The sequence below is a fragment of the Varroa destructor genome, unplaced genomic scaffold (genome assembly GCF_002443255.2).
Source record: "Varroa destructor unplaced genomic scaffold, Vdes_3.0 BEIS01000003.1, whole genome shotgun sequence".
In the NCBI taxonomy this organism is placed as follows: domain Eukaryota; kingdom Metazoa; phylum Arthropoda; class Arachnida; order Mesostigmata; family Varroidae; genus Varroa; species Varroa destructor.
Window position 1 is genome coordinate 12,864,467 of NW_019211456.1, and position 8,322 is coordinate 12,872,788.

At 42.0% G+C, this 8,322-nt stretch overlaps 1 protein-coding gene across 3 annotated transcripts in view; it reads right to left on the minus strand.

The window, feature by feature from the left end:
- Positions 1-8,322, minus strand: part of LOC111246207 (ubiquitin carboxyl-terminal hydrolase 2-like) — a 114,466-nt gene that overhangs the window by 67,894 nt on the left and 38,250 nt on the right. For all 3 annotated transcript variants that reach the window (XM_086984766.1, XM_086984768.1, XM_022795435.2), the window contains 2 exons: positions 5,515-6,981; positions 5,185-5,388 (listed from right to left, as the gene is read on the minus strand). The gene's annotated coding sequence lies outside the window, so the exon portion shown is untranslated. The remainder of the gene's footprint in view (positions 1-5,184; positions 5,389-5,514; positions 6,982-8,322) is intronic.

The following is an 8,322-nucleotide window of genomic DNA, read 5'->3' on the forward strand; positions in this document are numbered from 1 at the left end:
CGATCGTAGTCACTGTTAAACTCACACGCATATACACCAGACACAGCTCAGCTAATTAGAACAATGCCGATCACTGACCAGTCACCCCAATCGTTTTCGGCGACGAATCGAATTTAACCAGTGTAATGATCCGTGCGTCTGCACTGGCGTGACGGCGCGTCACGCTTTGAACGGTGAATATCGCAACGAGCCGAGACTTCATGGCATTCATAGGGTCTTCGGCAGCGTCCTCTGCTCATGCTGCTGGTGCGAAGGGACACAGCAGTGCCAGCTGTCATTGGAATTTGACAGGCAGAAGATGACGGTACACTGTGACCTCCCGTTTCCCCCGTTCTGAGGGTGCAAAATAGACGAAGGTGGATCTCACCAACAGAGTGCTGCTCAGGGAAAATATGCAGAGGCGGTAGACGGCTGCCGAAGGTCAATTAAACAAACTTCTTCGATAACTTTGACACAGGGCCAATAGAACTGCTTCGGGCTAACGGGAATTTCGACTGGTGAATCGCTCGACTGGACCTGATAACTCTTTATAATTCAGTGACACAAGCATTTTGATATGCGGCACAAGTGAGAAAATTCACGAGGAACTTTTCGAAATGCTTTGTTTTTTTCCATAGCAGATTAATTGATTGCTTTACGAGCGGAAGATCAGTTCTTTGGATACGGGTGTTGGTTGCTGAGTGTTGTAAAAACCAATTAGCCAAGAAGCCTGGCTCGTAGAAATCACTGTAGGCGAAGTAAAGGCAGAAGTGCGCATTGACATCATTCATTTGCTAAACCCGTTGACAAACGTGAACGCATCGTATGCTCAGTCGTGCAGTTTGCGATTACGTGCAAAATCGAGAAAACCTCGATGATGTTGTCCTGACTTCTGCAGCTGAACATCCGGCCGCGGACTCAAGGTACTACATTCGGCTCATGCCATATATTACCTATGATCTACCATGTGTGTGTTAATCAAAAAGTAAATATACGTAGATTTTTTATATAGGAAACATAACTGCAAAATGTGTTCCTTATTCGTCCTTTATGTCTATTATCTTTCAACCTGTTTTCTATTTAAGGTAAGATTATATTGTGATCACCGATTGTGATCTTGTCACAGGTTCTTTCACCGTCTTGAACAGCAAAAGCGTTATTATTATTATTATTATTATTATATTGTTATTGTTAAACGGTTACGTCAGCCCAGAGGCATACACACAAGACAGTCGTTATTTGCGGCACCGCTCACGAGAACGGATCGAATATTCAAAAGGATGGATTATCATTTCGCGGCTACCCTTCCAACTTCGCAACGCCAATAATAGAAGCAAACAGAAGCCCTTCTGTGATAGGCCACACGTGTTGATACCGCCACGCTGCGCTGATTTTGAACAACGCCAATGACTACAGAGCGAATGGCCATATTTCTATCGCTATCACTGCTGCCATTCCGTGTCGTTGCTCCGTACATAGCATACGTATACCGATCAAATAAAAAAAAAAAAAAGCAGGAGGAACGGTTAAATATTCAAATTAGTGCGCGGGCGAAGTGAATGTCGTCAGGATGGCCACTTGTAGGGTCAGACCTAAAAATACAGTATTGCTGGAAAGGTGTTTTCGAGCGTCATGCGAAATGCCGAACCTGAGCCACGCAGTATCTTTGAGATAGTCTGTCCGTTCATCTGCTATTCCGCTCAATCTACGTATTCAGTTAGTTATTCCCCTCGGGATCGTTATAGACGGCTCGGTTGAGGCAACACTTATTCGAGATCTTATGATGTTTAAAATTTTATTATCGTACCATTCGTACGTATATAACAAGCGATATAGAAGTACCGAAGTGGGTAGCACAGCGTGCCGTATTGCTATACAATGGATTAAACCCAACGGCCGTGTTTCTCTGACGTTTAACCCTTTCATAAGCGTTTGCCTGAGTTCGTACATAACTGTTTGACGAGTTAAATGTGAACCGTTTGGGCCTCGAAAGCTGTTCCTTTCAATATCGAAATGAATATAGTGCCATGTCTCAATGAAAAAAAGATATCATCGATTGAATCAATTCAACTAAATTTTGTTTTTTCATTTTGCTGCTGCTGCTGCCGCATCTACTTGCCGAATTTTCTTGCTTTTCGATGTCATTGAAAGCCTCTCCAATTGTATTGCTAGGCAACGATGAGTTGTAGGTGACCCCCAACTGAAGCGAATTGGGCTGCTGAGCCGACCCCAGAGCCGGTGATATTTACCGAACGTCATCTTGAGGAATCGCTGTGGTCTTTGATCAAGCTTAAGGCCCATCAGAAGCTACAGAGTTAAATTTGCAGGCAAAGGCTTCTCGTTGGCTTGGACCATTATAGGACGGCCAAGATAAGCTGTACACGTGAAACTCGTTCCTTGCTAAACACGACATATTGATAGTACGAGACAGTCTAATTTTTCATTCTTTACAGATTCCCAGCTATTATTTTCGACCCGTTAATACAGCTTTGTACCCGCATATTAACCCTGAACTACGTGGGCATCCGACATATTGGATCGATTTGTGCTAGACCGCAGGAGTCCGTGCAGCGACTTTTAGGCCTTTCGGTTAAAGGTTTTCAATCGAAAGAAAAACATTATGACATTTCATGTGAGGACCCTAAACTGGCAAACATCCGTACTTGTCCATAGTCCAATATGGCAATCTATGTACGAGTATGCCAAGATTAAAGCAAAATATGTACTTACTGGATAAATAAACTTATAAGCGAACATAGGAATATTTTCGCGCTCTGGTAATAGATATCAAACTGTGACGAATGTTCTTATCTATTTTTTCAACCCCTTTTCCCTCGTGTCGAAAATTTGGCACATCCTATCGGGAATTCGGGTTGTTTTCTTTGGTTTTTTTTTTTATGGCTGGACTGGATTTAGCCTCCGGTGGCATGTTCAGCTCTTGCTGGGTCTGATTCTGTTGATAGTGAAAACTCATCTGGGAAATGTCTGTGTCGCAGAGGTCAAGACAAACCAAGCCAGCGAGATATTTGTTTTGTCGGCTATTTTATCGTGGGAGCGAGAAGTGATAAGCCAGACCCAGAGGCGGCAGCTTAGAAGAAAGGCACACAGATGCAGAGATTATAATAAAGAAAAGAAAACGAGGCAATGACTTTTTGGTGAATATACCGACCAACAGAGTGATTGTCCTGTCAAAGCACGAGAAGCCAACACAACCGTTACGCTTTAGAATAACCAGTTACTTGAAAAAATTCTATGCATACAGAGAGGCTCCGGGACAGTTGCCGAGCAGTGCAAACCTACAATAATGCCGTTCAAAACCAACGACGATAACTTCTTACGTATTCTCACCGTACCTGATCAGGACATTGGTTCGATAAACGCATTGGTTTCAATAGCAAAGAAATATAATCCCGTATGCTTTAAGGTATCGGCAATTGCATCGCTACTTGTTTACACTGAAATAGATTCATGCCACTGAACGACAAATGGCCAATCTCAACTAGATATTCTATTTCCAGTACTTCTAGTAGCTTTTAGCACACAGTTTCCATCGTTTTTATGCCAAAAAATATCAGACAAGTGAAATTTTTTTAGAAACACTATAGTTGCCATCCTGAGGACTCTCCATAAAAAAAAACCTACCCATAGTGAAATGCCCTTAAATAATGGTATTCGCGATTCCAGCTAAACAAATATATCGCATTTGGGGTTCAGCGGGAAACTTTACCTTCAGGTAGAGTTGTTAAATATTATTTCTATGTGGCATCCTATTTGGAGTTATGCGTAGGCTAAGCCATAGAGTGAAAAAAAGGCCAACCATAGTCGATGCTTGTCATTGGGGTACAGCTTTGCTGTTCGTACCTACCTCTCTTTCCCTGCCTCTCTGCCTTTGAATCTTTTTTCGAGCTAAACTGTTTGTTTCCTCCTGAAAATGTTTCTGGCACAGCGACATAATTGCATTGTACCGATACTGCGAATAGTATACACTCCCACTGAATAGGATAGAAATAAGGCGCTCGTACGCGAAAAACCTCCATCGCTAACACGTCCATCTGCTAAGATGCGCGTCAGCCAGAGACTTCAGTCACAGCCGCAGCTTTGCCGCTGGTCACTGAATTACAGTGACTTTACGAAATGGTAAATCTTTAACACCATTACATTCTACAGCAGTAACGATAATGGTTGGATGCGAGCAACAACGATAATAGCATTAACATCGACGACGACAGCAGCAGCAGCAGCAGCAGCAGCAGCAGCAACAGCAACAACAACAACAACGTTATGACGTCAATTTGAAGAGGAATTTTTGGCCTGCGCAAGGAGGCCTTCACGTCGGCGTCATCGACAACTACATGCGACTGCTGATAGCACTATGCACATATGATGATTATTGTTATTATTATTATTATTCCAGTAAATCGCTGCTCGTCCTTGGCAGTTTATAAATCTACACGACAGAGAAGAAGTAAGATGCAAAAAAGAAGCTATGAGTGCAAGATAATAATTCAGCGCTCTCAAACATGCAAGTAGCAGTTTATTGCGTCTGCTTTTATTTTATCTCGCGAGTTTAACGAAAACAATCTGAGATCCGCTCGATTTCGTCACACGATGGGCAGTTAGGTGCCGTTGACTTATTTACATGAGCCCATCTAGTAAGTTCGGTCCTTTGAGGTCCATTGTTTTACCTTTGACGCTAGCACAAGCCCGCCACATTTCGAGTCTTTTGTAAAGCTAAACAGTACGATCTCGACAAAGTCACTATATTTTTACGCGAAGTATTTCTGATTTAACCGAAAAATTATCATTTTTGGTTTCAATAGGGTAACAAGAAAGGAGATCTGTTTAATCGATCATTTTAAGGTGTCAAGTGAATATACCGGATACGATAAACGTTAGTAAACTGTTTTATATGCTTGTCATGGTAGTATATATTTATGTACTTTTGGCAAGTATCACCTATTGTACTTCGAGCAATCTAAGTCTGTTAACATGAAGTTATGATAATTCACAACAACAAGTTATGATATTGAGCGTTCTATTGCGATATCCTATTAAACAGTTCCATGTGAAGAGGATTAGATATAAAAATAAAACTGAGCTCACAGAACCCTAAATGTTATGGAAAGCTAGAGAACAATTCGTTATCTCTCAATGAAAGGAACTAAATAAAAAAAAAGCTAGACCTTTCCAAGATATAATACTTACACAGCGGGTGATCTAGTTGTCATCCTTGCCATCCGCTAGCTAAGCGCCGTCTCGACCTGTCGACAATTTTAAGGAATATGCATTGTGCCTGTTCTTTAAGTTTCTTTCCACACGATGGTAGTAGGACTCGAATGATATGTAAACGGGTTATCTCTTTTCATCATCATCCCAGAATTTGATCATCGGTACATTCTCGATTAGGGCCTAAAAATCAGATAATGACAGATGTTACATAATGTATGGCTATCGGCCATTGCAGCTATTACATGCACTTAGAGGTCTGAATAAAATAGTACTCAGTAGCAGTACCTTTCTTGGCATTTAACCTACCGCCTAGTTTTGTCGTCTGGTTATAGCGGTTGTTGTGACGAGTGACGACGATCAGCGGATAATGATGATGTAGATGGAGACAGTCGTGCTAGCGATATCGCCGCTATAGGAAAAAACATGTGAGGCGAAGCGGCAGCTGAAATGGGTCAATCACATGAGACAGCGTTTGTTTTTTCGTTGGTAGCTACCACTGATTTTATCGTTTGCTCCGATTGTTTCGCGACAATTCCGTCGCATTTAACTAGACATTGTCATGGTCAAATGGCAGCAGCATCACACGATCGATCGGCCGGTCGGCTACTCGAATCGACGGACTTAATCCTACGGCTGTCCGTTTTCAACGCGACGAGCGCTCATCTGCTATCATGGTCATCGCTGTCCTAGTATAATTCGTCGTACTACTACGGCCGCTGCTACTGTGGGTCGGACGCATTAGGTTGCGTGAGAGACATCACCAGCTCTGGTTACTGCAGTGGCCAGCGGCGTCGACAGGGAGACCATCTCATGCCCTATAATTGCCTTTACCTTGAAAAGTGATGACGGAGCGTGGACACGGTGGGAAAAAAGCGGGATATCAGAGCAAATAGAATACAGAGCTATCTCTGCGCGCTGCCGCGAATAGATAGATCTAATAGCTGATGCCCCAACTGTCGCCATCGCCTGTCACGGGTAGGCACATCGTAAACGTAACAGAACAACGCTACAACATATGCACGTATACCTACAATGATAGGACTATAGAATGATAGGAAATATCTAAGAGAAAAAAATAGTAAAAAAAGCAGAGTCAGAGGAAGCGATAACCATACGAACAGCAACCTTCAACACATCCAGAGAGCCCAAAAAATGAAGCGAACGGGTTAGCCTACGAAATATCTCACCGATAAAACGAGACAGAGACAGAGACAGAGACAGAAAAATAACGTACTAGAGAGCTATTCTCGTAAGCAAACGGGTTCAACGGCAAAGATGGGGCTTATGAACATTGTCAGTAGAATTATCGCTGTCGACTGCTTTCACGATTTGTTATTGCAAACCCCTCAAGACTATTTCCGCCTACACCTGACAACTGTGGGGCAATGGTAATATTCCATCGAAATCATATTAATTTCGATAAAGAACTTCTATTTGCGTACATCGTCACCCTTTATCCCGAAAATGATAAACGAAGACGATATGTTAACTGTCGACGATATGGACGAATGTACTGCGGTTGCTAATAGTCGTGATCTGCATCGTTATCACTAGCATTATCAGGGGTAAATATATCAACCGCAAGTACAAATGTAGTCACGGTAACTACGTAAGAAACGGTTACCACTTTCCATTTTTTGTATGTCTTGTGTTTTTGCTTAGTAAATCCGGTTTTCCGCTATATTGGTCCAGTTCTCATCTATTTGTTGTCTTCCCGTCGATGACGATGAACTCGTCTGGAAATCGTACGGCCAACATTATCCCTGTTACAGCCTGAAAGTTAGCATACGAATACTTTACTAGCCAGCATCTTCTCTCTACTGATGGCAAGGGCAACTAATAATCTTACATGGATTTCATCATCAATCAGCCCCAGCATTTGGATGTAGGCGATATTGTTTGTCAATTAAAAGATGACCAGAACTGGAAAAGCAATTCCTGCATTCGGAGGGATCGGAGGTCTGCGAAATTGATAATAGTGGAAAATCTTTTACTGCTGCTGCTGCTGCTGTTGATAGTGAAAGATGGTCGCGTCGATAGTTATGATTGGTAAAACTGGCGCGCTTGATTTTACCATTGCCGTAGCTAGCATCAGCTACCCTGTGATCTGGGCTGCTGTCGGAGTGTAATTATGTTGTTGCGCGTATGTTACTGTAAGATTATTACTTATGTTATCTTATTGTCCTGCTGTGACAATAGAAGTGTTCATTTTTTTTTTTTTTTTTTAATAATTTTTTTTGTCAACAGTATTGCTGCTCGATGCCAATGTTTGCACATTATAATTATACAGAAAATTGCTGGTGCCTGTTAATCTATCTTTAAAATAATCGATAGATACATATCTACGTACACTTTATTGCTACAAAATGTTATAGTCGCCGCCGATTGCTGAAGATGAGAATGAAGACTGTTGATGAATGCGCGCAACAGGCACACACTACAAAATTTACACTAACCACTATTTTCTGGGCATTTGATTCGGGGGATCGATGCGGTTCCGCCAGTAAACAGATATTATTTAACTCCGGTATCTGTATGAAAAAGCTTCTGTTTTATTCGAACTATCATCGGTTTCAAATCTGCTATATTCCTTTGTATTCAGGTATCGCTGTATCGTTACATTATAGTTCTGAAAATAGGAAACTTCTGTCAAGAGGTCTTGTTCCTGTTGCCAACTGAATTCACGGGACAGCTGGATTACCACTAAATGTCTTAGTGGTGTGACCCTGAGGTAATGCTGATCGCATGCACGTGCACTAAACAAATGGTCGCAGATACGCAGGAATGACAAGAACAATTCAAAGATCAAAAAAAAAAAGCTACAGCAAATCAATCCAAATAGACAATGCGCCACATGCTTCTGCGATGCTCAAGAGAGCTGTATTCTGTTACGATCGTCGAGCGCACTCAGAAGTCGTGCTTGCCGGTATTTTCACTCCATATCTATGGTACAAGTAATCGTGCTTTGCAAGATATTAAGATTAAGAGTAATTAGCCTCCGTGCTATTATCCGTTACGGTTCGACGTGGCCAATCATAAATGACCATATTTGCGTTCTCTATGGTAAAGATAATAATGATTGCTGTTATTTGCCTCGTTACCATGAGCGACGAC